Source organism: Mirounga leonina, unplaced genomic scaffold, assembly GCF_011800145.1.
Source record: "Mirounga leonina isolate KUSES-001 unplaced genomic scaffold, KU_Mleo_1.0 Mir_82, whole genome shotgun sequence".
Taxonomy (NCBI): Eukaryota; Metazoa; Chordata; class Mammalia; order Carnivora; family Phocidae; genus Mirounga; species Mirounga leonina.
Genome location: NW_023270825.1, coordinates 43,801,244 through 43,818,494, shown reverse-complemented (window position 1 = coordinate 43,818,494; position 17,251 = coordinate 43,801,244). Strand labels below are relative to the sequence as shown.

The window sequence follows — 17,251 nt, the reverse complement described above, 5'->3', positions numbered from 1 at the left end:
GTACCTTACAAAAAAAATTTTCAAACAAAACCTGTTTTTAATTTTTTTTTTTTAAAGATTTTATTTATTTATTTGACAGAGAGAGACACAGCGAGAGAGGGAACACAAGCAGGGGGAGTGGGAGAGGGAGAAGCAGGCTTCCCGCGGAGCAGGGAGCCCGATGCGGGGCTCGATCCCAGCACCCTGGGATCATGACCTGAGCCGAAGGCAGACGCTTAACGACTGAGACACCCAGGCGCCCCAAACAAAACCTGTTTTTAAAAAAGCACAAGACTTTAGGGGCGCCTGGGTGGCGCAGTGGGTTGAACACTCGACTCTTGATTTCGGCTCAGGTCCTGTCCTGGGATCCAGCCCTGTCTCAGGCTAGGCATTTGGTGCAGAGTCTGCTTGGGATTCTTTCCCTCGCCCTCTGCCCCTTCCCCCTGCGCATGTGCACACACACTCTCTCTCTCTCTCTCTCACACACACACACACTCTCTCTCTCGAATAAATAAATAAAATCTTTTAAAAAGCACAAGACTTTAAATTAATGCACGTTGAATTTATTCCCTTCCACTGAAAAATGAATAAGGCACTGTGCTGGAGAACACATTTGAATTGTGAAAATATAACTGTCAACATTATGGAAGCATCAAAGTATTAAAATAAGCTTCTGTTTTGTCTTAGATCCTTTTAAAAAATGACAACAAAAGTCATTGAAGGCGAATCTTACTTAAAAGTACTTTCATATGATGAAAATTTGAGGTTGAGCATATTTCTCCATTTCCCCTCCAAATGAGTTTAGACTGTTAGGAAGTGTTATGTTTTGAAAAACCTCTGAAGAGGGCATCTAGTATCTTTCCTTTTTGTTTGTTTTTCATATAGTTGGTGGGATTTTGTTATATAATTATGTGACTCTTTTGTTTCCCCAAACGAATTTAAAAATAAATAAGCGTAAGGGGAAATTAGCCGCAGTATGCCATCCTTTCTATTTTTCCTCTGTGTCTTGTTGTAGGTCAGTAACTCTTCTTATAAAGCTGTATGGTTTGCGGCCATGTAATTTTGACTCCATTCTAAATGTGATAGACAAAATGTGTGGTGTTGTGGAGGCTCGTTGGTGCTGAAGAGCCGTGGGGATTCTTTCTTCCTGGGCTCTGCTTGGCATTGTTAATGATTCCATTAATTTTCACATCAGGGGATCATACCTTAGTGAGGGAAGCTGAATCCATATCATGTGTCCAAACAAATGAGAGCCAGTTGAAGATATTTTCAAGACTGTCTGTCTAAGAAAAGGCCTAATGGCCTCTCTGCTGGACCTGCCCCCAGTAGAGGGCCCAGGTGCAGCCCCGGTGTGCTTCCCAGGCTCTGGTGCTAGGAACACCTGCAGGGCTTCTCCAAACATACCTGGGTGGGCCCCACCGCCAGAGTTTTTCTGATGCAGTAGGTCCAGGGTGAGGCCCATGAATTTCCAAGTTCCCAGGTGATCCTGCTGCTATTGGTCCGAGGCACATGCGTTGAGAACCACACTGGCTTATTACCTTCAGAAGCCATAGCACAAGAAGAATGGATGACGGGTTGGGCAGAATTCCTATACTGGCTTTGGCTCCAGAGTATACACAGCCCTCTCTGAATTTCAGCTACTGAAGGTAGGGGGAGATAGCTCATGCTCCAAATGTGTGGAATATGTATATTCATTTTAGTTGTTCACTGGCGTGATGGACTTTGAAGCAATCAATACAAAATGATGTTCACATGTGCTTTGAATTATGGGTCTTTCTTCTCCCTATTATTGCTTTGTTTTTCAGATTTTTTAAGACTAGTATGATTAGTTATAGCCTGCCATTTAACCACTTTCCACATTTCACTTTTAAAATGAAATCATCCTTCTTGCATTTAACTAATGGAAAGTTGTTCAACTTGCCAAGCAAGGTTCCACTGTTCCTGAAACAAATTTTCCAAAGAACTGGAAACTCTATGCAGCTTTTATACAAGAAGCAGAATAGAAATGCTCAAATTTATGTTACTTTGATACATATTTTCCACCATTTGATATTTAAGTAATATCCATCACATTGTATCTGAAGACATTCACTTGACTCTGTAAGATGAGCAGTTGCATTCGTGATTTCTTTTTCATCATGCTTTTAACCCCTTCCAGTATTATTTAAATTTATTTTGTGTACGACTAGCTAAAATCATTGATATCATCAGCTGACATTAATGAGTGATCATCACATATCAATGATTGCTAAGAGATTTATGGGTCCGATCCCATGTAGTTATCACAACAACCCCATGAGGAAGAGAGTTACCATGTTCTCTGTTTTATGATGCTTAAAGTGAGAATGAGGATTAAGTAACTTGCCCAAGATCCAAGTGGCTAGTAAGGGGCAGGACAGGAACTCAGAGCAGGGTAATTCCAAAGCATAGGTGTTTTCCCACTATGCTATCACCCTTATTAAAACACACTTTTTGAAGGCTTTCTATACTTGGCATCATTAAATACTGGTTTTGCCTGCAAGAGCATTCAGTCTAAAATAGTCAACCCTGTGGAGCAGGTAGTGAAGGCATCATAGCTGATCAAGCACTGAAAAAAAAATTGAATAGTAATATGCAAATATTTACTCTGCACAGAAGAGAAATTTTATGAAAGTCATGTTTATGTGCGTTAGGGTAAAGGGTATGGCATTTACCCTTCCCTTAAAATTAGGGTGGATCTCAGGGAAGAATATTTCAGGACCTCCTTAATGTTGAAGCATGAGGTCTTGGTAAAAATAGGTTGAAAGGGCTCATTGGTTATGGGATTTATTCACGGAGAAGGGTTTGTTTTGGGAGTTGAGTAAATTTTCCAGAGAGGATAGGTTCCAGCACTGCCCAGTAGAACTATCTGTGATGATGGAAATGTCCAGCAGGGTCCCCTCCAGCCACATGTGGCCCTTCAGCACTTGAAATGTGACTAGTGCAGCTGAGGAACTGAATTTTTGGTTGTATTAAATTTTAGTTCATTGTAGTGTAAATAGCTATGTGTGGCTAGTGACTATCGTTGAAGCAATCATCTGTTTCAGTATAGGAACAGTAGAAGGCAATAGAAAGTTTAAGTGGTGGGCGGCAGAGATGGAGGCTGACATGTGTGGACTTGAACTTGGGTGTAGAAAGAAGTCCTTGTCAGCCCTCTGGAAGGACACTTGTACAGCAGTATGAGGAAGCTAAGAGACAAGTGGAGGTGTAGGATGTCAGACATGAGATGATCAGGTCAGACACAGGACTCTAAACACAGGGAGGAAGAAGGGGCAAAGTGAGGTGTCCATGGTAGGGGACGTGGCAGGGTTTGGCACCTGACCGATCGTGGGTGGTAGTACAGTGGAGGTTGGAGGTTGGTAGCTGCTTCACGGTTTCCAGCCTGGTGATAGGAAAACAGCTTCTTTTTGCAATGTTGAATTTATGTTGGCATAGGAACATGGAGCTTGAGATGCCTTATAGACAGAGTGTGTATCCTGAGGCTGTATCAGAGAAGCAGGTGTAGGTGGATAAATAGATTTAACATATGCATAGAGATAATATGTAATCCATGCACGCAGATAATATTCACAATTATGTGTTTTAAAAAACAGTGGGAAAGTCAGTGTGAGTGGAGTCAGGAGAGCACGGCAAAGTGTGGTCAGAAATAAAGTTGGAGACGTAGCCTTGTAGGTCACGGGGCTACCGGGGACTATCCGGGCCTTATATAACTTCAGACTGTATTCTAAGTATGATGGGAGGCCTTTGGAAAGCTTGAGAAGGAGAATGAGTTTTATTGGACTTTATAAATGACCACTCTGAATGGGGTCCAGAGAACAGACTTTAGTAACAGAGTAGGTGTGGAAGCTGGGAGCTCAGTTAGGTTACTACAGTATTCCAAGTGAGGGATACTGATGGCTTAAACCAGCATAGTAGTGGTGGATATGGAGACAAGTGGTTGGATTCCAGAGATAAATTTTCAAAGCAGAGTCAGTAGAATTTGTTGTTGGATAAGACGTTTGGTGAGAGAGAGAGAGAGAGAGAGAGAATAAGAGAGAGAGAGGAGTCAGGGGTGAGTCTCAGATTTTGCCCTAAGCAGTTGAGTGTGTTCTTTGTTGTGATGGGGAACTCTGAAGAAATACCAGGTTTATAACCAAAATCAAGAATTTTTGGACATATTAAGCTAGAGATGCCTATTAGACATCCTAGTGGGGCTGTCAAGGAGGCAGTTGAACATGTGATCTTGGAGATGTCTCCTGATTTGATGAATTCTGATTTGTTAAGGTCTTTGGGGGAAGGAAGGAGCCAGAAGAGAAAGAGAAGCTGAGGGACAAGAGTATTCAAGAGTGGGACAAAGATTTTAGGAAAAGGGAAGTTACAGGATCCTGTTTTGGAATGAAGGTGCTGACCCAGGGAAGGAACATGCCGTTCTGGTTATGGTGTTGTTGAAACAGACCAGGTGTGTTTTGAAGAGACTGGTGTAGTGTGGGCAATAACTGGTGGCAATAACTGGGAGAAAGCCCACACTGGGAGGCTTTGGTATGTTCTCAAGGAAGGGAGAAGGTAGGGAAAGCAAAAGTCAATGATGGATTTAGGAGGCTTCCAACAGAGCACCTGGGCAGAAGCCAAGCTACAGCATGACTTTGTCGTGGTGTAAGTCAGTTGTTGCCTGCTCCTTGTGCACGAAGGCATTTTTAGGCTATTTAATCAAATTTTTATGCCTCGGGGCTGAATAACAGAGTGGGAAGTGTTGACTTAAATTGTTTTTTCAAGCAAGCATAAATGTCAGAATTTAGGAGAATTGTGTGCTGAAAAAAGAGTAGTTTATTTTAGAAGAGGGCATTTTTTTCTAGTTTTTCTCATTTGCCTATAAGTATTTGTCACACGTAATCATCTTGCCTGCTTTTATAAATGTAGGATTTCCATTTACATGGAAATGTGTACTTCATATTTTTCCCATTAAAATGGCCAAGTGTTGAAATATTCAGTATTCTAGTTTATTCTTGTCTCTCGTCTATTTAGGCTTTTAACCGTGAGAATGTCTGCCATTTAAAAAAGCAAGATTTTCTATTATAGTTACGGACTTATAATATACCAATAGGGCAGTGGAAGGGGTTATTGAGAACTCTTACTTAGGCAATGGTTATTCCAGAGAGAAGTGTCTTGTCTTTCTACTTACCACTTACCTCCTCCTCCACTGATTCTCACCTGACAAAGTCGGCAGAAGAGAAGCAAATGCAAGTAAATTAAGTCAATCAGACTCCCAACTTTTATCAGATCCAAGACTTGGAATAGAGGGTTTCCATATTGTTTATAGATAAATCTTTACACTACATACTGATTCACCAGTCCATCCTGTTTCTGAACCTGTGTAAGTAATTAATGGTTGCTTGAAGAGATAAAATTAGAATTCCTTCCATGCGTCCTGTTTCTAGGCAGGGATCCCCATGTTATTGGCTCGTACTTTTTCCCTTCTTGCGTTTGTTGGCATGGTCCCCTCGTCAGAGGTCTGGGGGCACTAACCGGCAGTGACTCAGTCTTGTCCCCCTTTGTCTCATTATAGTAGCTCCTGCGACTGGATTATACTTACGTCTTGTGGGTTGGCAGTAGGGAAGAGGACTTCCTTCCGACACTTGGGCTCAAGCAGCTGTTTCTCTTTCTCCAAAAACACCAGTTTCTCCAGCCCTCAGCTGGTTCCTCCCTGCTAGAAGCCCAAATCTGCCAAAGTCACGGCTAGACCACGTTTGCCCTGTGACAGTGCAAGTGACTCCAGTGTCTTTTCCTCCCCCGCTTCCCAAGATTTCCAAACATAAGCTTCTGTCCTCTTTGTCAAGAGCTTATTTTGTCATCTTGTTTCCCTTCCCCTATAAATAATCCATTTTCCCCCCACCACACTCCCAGGGCAGAGGCGTGCCCCGTATCATATGCTTGCCCTGAGCATTCTTTCAGTGTTTTTTACTTGCTTGACCTTTTGGTTCTTTTCTTTCATCTCTCTTAGGATCTCCCAGCTGAGGTCATGGAAGGTCAGAGTTAAAAAACGAGATTGACGGACTGCTTGTCTGCAGAAAACCGAGCGCCGCACTTTGTGGATATGCACAGAAATCTTGCCTTGTCTGCAGTGCCCCTCGCCACACATTTGCTTCACTATTTTTGTTTCATGGTCTAGAGGCCCGGGTGAAAGGAAGGAACTATAAATAAGAATAACCCTGAGAGTGATAGGATGAGCTCAGATGATCCTTAACTTTTTGGCCTTTCTGTTGGTTTAGAATTCCTCAAGGCCTATTATAGTGACTTATTTCACTTGACTGGGAATACCAGGGGTTTGGAGCTCCTTAAGTCACTTCCAGAAAGGACTCATGGTGAGGGTGTCTGTCCACTTGCTGCTTGTTGAAATACCTTTTATTCTGATGCTCAAAGTAAAGAGGGGATGAAGTGGGCACTAACTGAATGATAATTTACAGACACACTTCATGGCCCTTAAGGAGTTCAACATTACAGGAGTCATAAGGTAAAATGACTAAGTTCTCTACTTCTCTTTTGTTGGGCAAGCTCACTTGTCACTTGACAGATCTTCTTCATGGGAAGCCAGCTTTTGCTGTCTAAGGATGAGGGAGTGCCTTGCCCCTCGTGGCTGGTGTGTTGGAATCAAAACATATTAAAGAGTTAATTCTCTTAAAAAAACACTTCTTAGTCAATAGGCACTACCCACAAAGAGATTGTGAAAACAGTCTCTTCAGAATGATGACCATGATGTATGTCATCATGCAGATATCTTATCTGAGATTTCCATGCTATCAATATTGACATGGTCTCCTTTCATAAGGAATACTCTGTGGATGCACCAGCAGATGTACGTGTATATTCTAAAGCAGAAGTAGAGTCATCATAGAATAATCCAGCTTAGGTTTATATGACCCCTGAAGGCATCCCAAGTGTAGAAGGGCCATTGAGAGTTCCTCGTAAACAGAGTCTCAGGCTTTTATTTTTATTTTATTTTTTTAAAGATTTTATTTATTTACTGACAGAGAGAGCGCCAGCAGGGGGAGTGGCAGGCAGAGGGAGAGGGAGAAGCAGGCTCCCCACTGAGCAGGGAGCCCGATGTGGGGCTTGATCCCAGGACCCTGGGATCATGACCTGAGCCAAAGGCAGGCGCTTAACTGACTGAGCCACCCAGGCACCCCGAGTCCCAGGCTGTTATATAGACATCCGGGGAAACGCAGGTGCCTGCGGCAGCCCTTGCCTGCCCGCTAGAGTAGTCCTAGTCACCATCCAGATCACGATTCCTTACGGCTCATTCATCTCTCCTCTTTGCTTCCCTTCCCCTTGTGAGGGCTTAGAAGATAAATTACACTCCAGAGTTAGTGTTTATCCACAAGGTCACACCACAAGTCGTAGAAAGAAAACCAGAAATTTGCACTTCCACCCTTTATCTTAATTCCTGGCCCGTGCGGAACCTCTTAGGATCTCTGTCCACCTCCTATGATGGTCGGGAATTCCTGGGTCAGTCGGCTGGAGAGAACTGTGATGGTTATACCTCCCTCTGCATGTTTCCTGGCCATATAGCAGAAATCATAAAAGAATGAAATGGTCAGATCCCTAACCTTTCCATTTCTTTGCTTTATAAATGAATAACAGTGATCTAAAAGCGAAAGAATGTAGCTAACCAGTGTCATTTGGGATCTTCTAAAGTAGTACGGAAACTCTGCATTCTTCAGACCAACTTGTGGCAGGCCAGCACATTCCTCTCCGATGAGGTGGAGTATTGGTGGCGGGGCCGGGATTTGTAGGGCTGGGGCGGGGAGCTGCTGTTTAAAAATACATTTAATTATATTCTTTCTCCGCAGTAATATTGATACCATTTTTAGCCCATTACAAATACTGTGATTTTCATTTAAATCACGTCCATTATCTTATTGACCTAGTTTTTATTTTGTAATCAAAATGTTCTATTTCTGGATAGCTTAGCCCAGAATCTTTTTTTTTTAAGGTTAGGGACCTTTTGTGGAGTTTGGTTGTTTTTTTTTTTCTTTTCTCTGTCATATCTGCGGACAGATGGGTTGCCTCTGTGTTTGCCATATTACGGAAAATGGTATTATATTGTTCTCTGGAAGAGTGAGGCTTTTCTCTATTTAATTTGGCGGTATGCCATGGGACCTCACATCTGGTGACATTTTTGGTGGGTGGATGGTGGAAGGGCTAGGAAATTCTATTTCTATCCAAAATGAGAGGTAGACGTCTGATTCTTTCTTTCCCTTCTTTCTCTGCTCTTCTTCACTTTTCCTGTCTTCAGCTTTCTCTATTCAAAGGATCACACTTATTTTAAGGCCTGCCTTATTTTAAGCCCTGCCTTTTCTCTGATTCTTCCCTCCTCTTTTCTTTCTTTTTAAAAGGGATTTTATTTATTTATTTGACAGAGAGAGAGAGCACAAGCAGGGGGAGCGGAAGGCAGAGGGAGAAGCAGACTGCCTTCTGAGCGAGGAGCCCGACGTGGGGCTCGATCCCAGGACCCCGGGATCATGACCTGAGCCACCCAGGCACACACACCCCTTCCTCTTTTCTTCCTGCTCTTTTCTTTACCTTCTCTTTCCTGCTCTCAGCAGTGTAGGCCCACTTCTTCGTTTCTTTGCTCTGGCTGGAAGCTCACTCTGGGGAGACCCCCCTAGAGATGCCCCTGGAAATGCTCCACGTTTCCTTTCCATATTATTTCTCAGTATCCTTCTTGATACATGAAGGTACCTTGCTCTTTCCTCCAGACAGCAAATAGAACCAGAGAATGTGAGGATCAAGAGTGACCAGACATCTTCTTTGGCAAGTGAGGAAGGAGAAGGGCAGCGAATGATTTCTCCTAAGATTCAAGGGCAACTTAATGGCAGAGCCAAGTCGATGACCCCATCTCCCTTTAGCCAGAAAGTCATATAGGTGTGGTGCCTGCTTCCTTTTAGCACCCATTTCTCTTAATCACCATCAGCCTTCTCAAATATTTTTCTGTGTAAATGTGTTTTCGGAGAACTGAGTCTTTCATGTGTCTCTTTCTTTTAAAAAGAAGACCCAAAAGGTGGAGTGCTGTAACAGGAGTCCCTCCTGGGTCATTAGGGATTTTCTCAGGAATGGTATTTTGCTCCAGGTCATTTCTGTTGATGAATTCATTCCTAAGAACTGGTAGATGACTATGACATATAATATTTGAGCTTGAACTCCTTCCTGCCTCACTGGAGTCTCTCTGTTAATCAGGAAACCACATTTAAAGCTGTGTCCTGAACTCTGCACAGCATGTCAGCTTGGCCAGGAAGGATAGGGAATTCCTACTGGTAGCAGCCAGTGGGGACCAAGGGAGTAACTAGAGGTCAGATAGGAGCTTAGCAAGGAAGACACTGACAGTTCAGGGTGCTTTTCAGCCACTGAGATTGTCTCTTTGTTTTCTGAATTCCCCCCGTGGTTGAGGTCGGACAAAATCCAGGCTATCAGCCCCCTGAGCCAGTGACCCTACACTTTGGAATTTTATGATCTAACATTTTTTTTTTTTTTTTAACTGAGGAGGCTTAACATAGGGTTGTTAGCTTTTATCTTGAAAAGTAAGGATGTTAAAAACAGCAAGAGCCAAATTGTCATATAATGTTACAATCCTTTCATAAAAGAAAAGATATTTTCACACCAGAAGTAGGAAGAATATAATCTCAGAATAAAAGACAGTCCTCGGGTGCCTGGGTGGCTCAGCTGGTTAAGCGTCTGCCTTCAGCTCAGGTCTTGATCTCAGGGTCCTGGATCGAGCCCCAGGTCAGGCTCCCTGCTCAGCGGGGAGTCTGTTTCTCCCTCTGCCCCTCCCCCTGCTCATGCACACACACATGCTCTCTCTCAGATAAATAAATAAAATCTTAAAAAATAAATAAATAAAGGACAGTCCTCTATACCACACACATATAGCTTCGGGAAAAACCCCTGTTGTGTTGTACTGTATTGTATTGTATTGATCTTCCTTAGCCACAGGCCAGCATGAATTTTGTCCCAGAAGCAGTGTAGGTCTGTGATACATGGGAACCACAGCCTCGCTCTGGGGCTGGGAAGCCCCAGCTCGTCTCTCCAGGGAGAACACAGAGGATGCCTGAAGGACACAGCACACAGAGCAGCCCATCAGTGTCCAGCACATATATGGTAGTGCTCAGTAAATGACGTTTGTTTTTGTTCTCTCTTAGAGAAGTAAATTACACTAGAGACTATTTCAGTTTGGACTTCAAGGGACACTGCTCTTGTTGGGCTAATTTTCATTGTAGACTAGGGTCTGATCTTCAGCTGTATAGATCTTTAGAGTGATTTCATCAGTTAACCTCCTGGATGGTCAGGAAAGACTTGCTTTCCCAAGTTCGCAGGAGGCTAACCCATACATAAAAGTGCAGTTCACTGTTCTGCAAGTAGAAGAGAGGCTTTTTCAGGGACCACATCAATTGATTGGTCTGCCCAAATCCCATGTCCTCCCCACCGTGGGGGAGAGGTGGGGTGGATGCTGGGGTGGCAATCACCGTGTTCGCTTTCCTTGGAAAACACAGAATCAAAGCAGTAGGAATTTATTCACTGAGTGTATTCCAGCAAATGTAAGGTAGAACCCATTTTATTTCACTGGTGCTCTTTTCTCCCTTTCCTTTGGACATTCCTCTTCATTGAAAGACAGTGAAATATAATGGTTAAGAGAAGAGGCTCTGGAGCCAAAATGGCCAGGTGTGAATCCAGGCATTGCCTCCTACTGTGTGTGTGATATCAGGCAATTTATTTGACCTCTTTGTGCCTTTTCTTTTTAAGATTTATTTGTTTAGGGGCGCCTGAGTGGCTCAGTTGGTTAAGCGACTGCCTTCGGCTCAGGTCAGGATCCTGGAGTCCCGGGATTGAGTCCCACATCAGGCTCCCTGCTCGGCGGGGGGTCTGCTTCTCCTTCTGACCTCTTCCCTCTCGTGCTCTCTGTCTCTCATTCTCTCTCTCTCAAATAAATAAATAAAATCTTTAAAAAATAAAAAAAAAAGATTTATTTGTTTATTTGAGAGAGAGAGAGCATGTGCGATGTGAGCCCCCCCCCCCGCCCCCCTGGGGAAGGGGTAGGAGCCGAGGGAGAGGGAGAGAGAGAAAGAATCCTTGAGCAGACTCTCCACTGAGCATGGACCTGATACAGGCTCCATTCCAAGACCCCAAGATCGTGACCTGAGCCAAAATCAAGAGCTGGCCCAAGCGCCCCTGACCTCTTTGTGCTTTAATGTTGTCTTCTGTAAAATGAAGATATATAATACAATTTGCCACATAGATTTGTTTTGATAAGGAGTTGAGACATGTAAAGTGCTTAGAGTGTTTGGTGCATAATCTGAATGATCAACAAATATTTATTATTTATATTATTGAGGAAGGTAGTTTTGTGGTGGACATGGAAAATGAATAAAAATCAGATGGGCAGGGTTATAGATTTTAAAGGGTTAGATTCGTATCCTTAACTTCCCTTCCTATAGAATTCAGCTCTCCAATAATCTTTGGTTTCTGTTTTTACCCTTCATTGTTTCAATAGATTTTCATATCACATCACTCTGTCAAGACTGCTTTTCACTGATCGCATCTTTGGTTGACTATTCTCTGTTGACATATTGAGAGATACTTTGAAGCTGTCCAAGGCTCTTCTCCCCAAGGTGCTCCTTTGGAGGAGCTTCTGTTCTTGGTACGGTGGACCCCTCCCAGCATGTCTTCTGTAGGTCACCCCTTCCTGGCTTTTCCCCCTTGAGCTTGGACTTGCCTTAGTTGGCAGTATTAGGAGAAGCCCCCTAACTCGTGATAAGTCAAGCACGAACCTGTCTGCTGAGAGACTAAGAGATGCTGAGATATTTGCCCAGATATCCTCTAAAATAAGTAGCAAGAATTATAGTAAAGCTGATTCTGGGACTAGCTTTATATGCGCTTTCTCCTATTTTGCCAAGCCCACAGGGCAAAGTGACAGATAGCGTGATTTTTTTTTTTGCCATTTCTCCATTCCCTGAAGAAACCTAACATCTATTTTCCAGTGGAAGTCAATGCCAGATTGACAAGTATTTAGGGTGCCTTTTATAGGAATGCATGCATTCCATCTACTCTATACCTGTGTCTAATACCTGTAGTATGAGCATTTTTCAATTTCCTCACTAAACTTACCGTGACATATATTAGCCATTAAATGCTTTATTATAAAATATTCCAGGTACCTTGGCCACTGAAACAAATTAGTCCACCCACCACCTATCTGCGTTATAATGAGAAACTGAAACTGATAATTAGCTAAAAACTTTCCTTCGGTACATCACACGATCATGATGTTCTTGTAAGAAGACTTCTCCTCACTGCGCTGCTGCGTTCCCACCCCTGTAGGTGCAGCTTTCCTCCCGGACTCCTTTCTCGCTTTCCAAGGCAGCCAGAATGAACTGTGTGATTGGGCTGCCAGTCTTGCTTGCTCACTGCCGGTCGAGGGGTCAGAGAGATGCCAGCTTTTTGGAGGAGAAGAGGAGAGGTCAGCTGGAAGCATGATTTCTAGCTTGGTAGTCAAGGTTTTTTGGCCGAGGGTTTTGCAACTTTGCTGTCAAAGTTGTGCCGGGTTCTCTGCTAAGGCACAGGCACTGTCCGTCCTCTACTGTGGGACAGTCAGGTCAGATGAACACCAGCTCTTCCCTACGGGCCAGCTGCACCGGGAGGACAGTCAGCCTTGCGGAGTAAGTGACAGTTTCAGGAAACTTCATATGAGGATGGTTGAAATTAGCCAATGAAGAGCCAGGCTCCTTTCCACCTATCTCTTGGCGGTGAGAATGTCCTCTTTGGGTTCTACTTGGCAATTTTGTAGATCTGGCTAGGATAAAGATTGCATGGTGGGGAGATCCCACCCATCCCAGGAGCTGAGGCTCTGCAGAGTGAAGACTCCTTTTACAGCGCACTTCAACGTTAGGTTCCGAGACCTTGAGGTCAAGAGTACTCTTTAACTGAATCACATGACATACATGTAAGAGGAGCTTAAAGGGAAGGTATAATTATTTAGCTCTCCAATTAATTACAAATGTTACCCGGGGACCACAGAGCTCCTAGACCTCCCCATGGAAGCTCAGTGACCCCCTCACATTCCAGATCTGGGCTGTATTCTCCTGCAAGGTCTCAGCCAGCCAGAGTTTCAGCCTCCTTCTCTGGGCAAATGACTGCCAAATTCCATCTCTAGGTGGCCCCCATCCTTACATGCCCGAAAGCTTGTTTGACATCCTGCTCTGGGTGGGTAGCCATCTGACCCTACGACAGTCAAACCCTACCACCCCCAACAAGAGTCTCTTCCTCATCCAGCCATCGTCTGCGGCCAGACCTCTCTGCACATTTGTGATCTTTCCACTGTGGTATCCACTTGGCCTCCAAGTGAGATTCATTCCATCTTGCCAGCATTCCCCCCAAGCTGCTCTACCCTCTTCCCATTGTAATGTCCTTACTTCTCACTCTTGGTTTCCACTCTCACATCTTCTAAGATTACATTCATTAGAAGAAAAGTCAGACTGAAGAATTAGGCACACCCTCTGGCTAGCTATGTTTTACATGCTGTGCAGGAGGTAGAGAATGAGCAGAATTGGGCCAGGCTGGTGCTTAGAGGAGGATGACACTGGGCAAGTCCCTTGGCTTCTTGGAGGTCCCGTTTATGCACCTGTAAATTGTGGCTGCCTCATTCATAGGCTGCTTGTGAGGGCTTGATATCACAATCAGGCAAGGAAATAAATGAAACTGGGCAACCAAGTATCCAATTTATCTCTGGCTCTCTGTATTATAAAGAGGAGATATTTAGGATTGCAGTTCCACATTGCTGTGGCTGTTTTGGGGTCCCTTACATGACAAGGAACGTGGAGGATGCTAACATTTTGTTCAGCATGCTGGAGTCACCCAGCTATCTCAGGCTGTGCCCAGCTGCTCGAGGGCTGAGGGGATCAGTATCTCCACAGGCCTGTGAGGCATTCGAGATGCGTCATGGTCAGGAAGTCAGTCTCAAAGTTCCTGAGAGACCTGCCATCTTCCCTGGGGGTATCCATTCTTATCAGGGCTATTAACAAAATTTTTTGTGGGGGGTATTTTTTGGTGGTGGCATTTGGTTCTTTTATGGCCCTTACTTTATCTGGATCATGAATAATCAACTGATGAATCCCTGTCCCTGTTCTCATTCTTCAGCAGACATTTCCTGGGCATGCTCTACTTGGTGCTTTAGGGAAAGAAAGATGGATGGGAGCTAGTGGTCATGAGGTAGAACATAGCACCTGAAAACAAACAGACCGTCACAGAGCCCCGCTGTCAGAGTGCTGGCTGACTCTGGACTCTGAAAATTTCCTTTGGAAACTACCAGCGCTGTGTCCCTACCTGGGACTTGGCTTGAGACAACCGTAGCTCCTAGTATAACAGCACACTGGGACAGAGCTTAGGTGGCCTAGTGTCATCACCCGGGGGGAGGGGGTGTGCTGGGAGCCAGGAAGGGGAAGTAGAGAAGGGAGCCAGGCCCACTCTAGAGCCCCTTGTCAGTCTCCCTCCCCTGGTCCCAGGGTCTTGGCCAGTCTAATTTCCCAGCTTCCCTGTATCTAAACTCTCCTTTGGATGGTGCCATACTGTTCTCAAATCACCTGCCTTCCTTTTATCCTTGTAGGAACATGGGATGTAGATATTATTTTTATTTTCTTCATAACTCATGGAGGGAACCAAGCGTCCTCTGAGAAACTGGATAACTTGTTCTGGAAAGTGACAGTCTGGGGACATAAGCCCAGGCAGTTGTCACACTGTCATCCACTTCTCTCTCGGGACATTTGCCCCAGCACAAGTTTTTCCACAGGTGTCTTCTGTTTGCAAAGAACAGGAGAAAGCTCCATCTGTGGCTGAGGAGTGTTCCTAGAGAGTTTGTGGGAGTGGGAGCCCAGGAGCCCATAAGCGCCCAGGAGGACAGCAGCTCAGCAACGTGAGGGGACACCTTGATCTGCCAATGAGGGAGAACATGCCAGTCACCGCGATTGTCAAGCAAGGTTGTCATAGTGAGACCACACAAGAGTAGCATTTGGTAGTGCTTCATAGATACAGAAGCATGATTCGCTTTTGGTCTATATGCATTTTTATACCCAGGACAAGGGTCTACATATACTTGCCTTAACTTATGAGATTAAAATACTATAGAATAAACATTTTACATACCTATACTTCAGACACATAAAATAGAGTCTATAGATTGCTTTATTGTCATTTTATTCTTGAAGAGTTCAAAGCCCTGCCCCTGGTGTGTCTAGCATGTTCTGAGTCTGTAATTGGTTCATCAGGTGGTTGGGACAGAGCGCTGATTAGCAGATAAAAGCAGACCACTGAGGTAGACCTTGGGGAATCTAGCCCAGAGTTTCCTGTTCTGTGAAGATAGCTTCCATTCCAGTCAAGACCACCATTTGGATCTTCTGTCTATTCATTAATCTCAGTCCTTAGTGAATCTATTACTGTGGGTCATGGATTTGTTCCTTGTGCATGCACATTAGCTGCATACTATTCCATGGCCAGGGGTCACTCCCAAAGACTCTACCAGCTGTTTCCACATGTCTGCTATTGGTTGGGAAAAGTTTGGTGGGAGAGTGAGTAGGATGCATGCAAATCTGTGCCCACTAATGGAAAAATATATTCAGGTGGTGTGAGGCATCTCTGTCTGAGGACAGTCTCTTACATTGACAGCTGTGTCCTAGGTGCTGAATACAATTTTTCCCCTCAGAGAGCAGAATTACGGGGGTGCAGGCTACAAGAGTAAATGACTGAATGCAGTGCTTTATTCACTATCCGGGAAGAGTAGTAGGCATTGAGATCAGTAGCTGCCATTCTTACAAAGAAAAGCTGAGAGCAAGGGGTTGGGTGCCTGAGCAGGGCATCAGATAGGAGCGGCCCTCATGCACAGCGACATTCGGGGGCTTTCGCTGTAGCCACACGTGGCTGTTCTCGCCCTGGGGTTCTTGAAGCATGCCCGTGACCAGTGTTTTCATCACTAAGGTCTAGATAGAAAAACCAAGCATAGTAAAGTTAGGTGATCTATTCAGCCCAGAAAGATCATGGCAAATTGAAATAACACTTGTGGATACTTTGCTCCATTGAGTTAGAGACTTGACAGGTGGCAGTGGAGGGGTGGAGATCCATAGTAGCTGAGATTCAGGCTTTGCTCATTCTCGTGTTTCTCACAAAAGGCTGTGTGATTATTGAACATCTTGACGGAGACCCCTACTAGATGGGACGCTTATTGACAGCCTACGTCCTGACCAGGGAGGGTCCTTGAAGGCACTCTTCAGCTCCCTCTGCCCGGGGTGTGGAGCTGCTGATGGCCTTGTGGGTCCCCACACCTGCGCCACCCCTGAGAGGTCCTGACACCAAAGGGGATGCCCTGGGAAGGGCTGCTAGAATTTCCTGTACTGCGGGGGCAGTAATCCAAAGGTCACAGACTCTGCAAAGGCACCACCTTTGTTGCTCAGTGGAAGGCCCAGAACACAGGGGTCCGAGGTAATTGATCACACTGGGGAGACTACTCCATTGAAGTTGGACATAGCAGGACGAAGGAGAAGTGACTGAACTGATTAAGAACGGGCTTAACTGAAGAGCTAAGCTGCCTCAAATCTTTTGTGGAAGTAGGCAGGATGTAAATCATAAATCATAAATAAATAAAATGCACGAGCTAAATAAAGCCCCTTTAAATCTACCATCCCTCACATCTGCAAGTGTTGCAAAGTGGCAACGAAGTGGAATTGGCCTGTGTGGATGATTTGGGTGGGCGCTCCTTGACACTGAGGCGGGATTCAGCTTCAGATACTTCTCATCCACAATATGTTTATCCAAACCCTGGATAGCAGCCAGGATGAGTAAAATAATGGACTTTGGCCCAGAGTAATGAGCCAAGGCAACTAGGCTGATTTCTCGATCCAGCTGGAATTTTAGGGATTAAAGTTTTTAGTCAAATTATATATATAAAATATATATTATATAAAAATATGTACTTTATATATAATATGTAGTAGCACTTTACATATAAATATAAATGTATGTGATATATATTTTTATATAATATATACTATGTTATATATGAATATAAATATAAAATATATAGTTTTATATATAATATATGTTTTAAACTATATATGCTTATAACACATGTTATAATATACTTGTATATATACTTATATATACTTATATATTCTGACTTTTTGGTTTTTCTCTGTTTGGCCAAAAGCATGACTACTTTTTCTTTCTGTTCTGTTTACAGCAGTGT

The 17,251-nt window shown here is 44.0% G+C and overlaps 1 protein-coding gene across 4 annotated transcripts in view; it reads left to right on the top strand.

Moving 5' to 3' along the window:
- The window catches only part of SAMD4A (sterile alpha motif domain containing 4A), a 203,983-nt gene that overhangs the window by 67,579 nt on the left and 119,153 nt on the right, over positions 1–17,251 (top strand). Inside the window, exon 2 of one of the 4 annotated variants that reach the window (XM_034992580.1) lies at positions 5,975–6,484. The exons of the other annotated variants lie outside the window; for them this stretch is intronic. The gene's annotated coding sequence lies outside the window, so the exon portion shown is untranslated. The remainder of the gene's footprint in view (positions 1–5,974; positions 6,485–17,251) is intronic. 4 annotated transcript variants of the gene reach the window in all.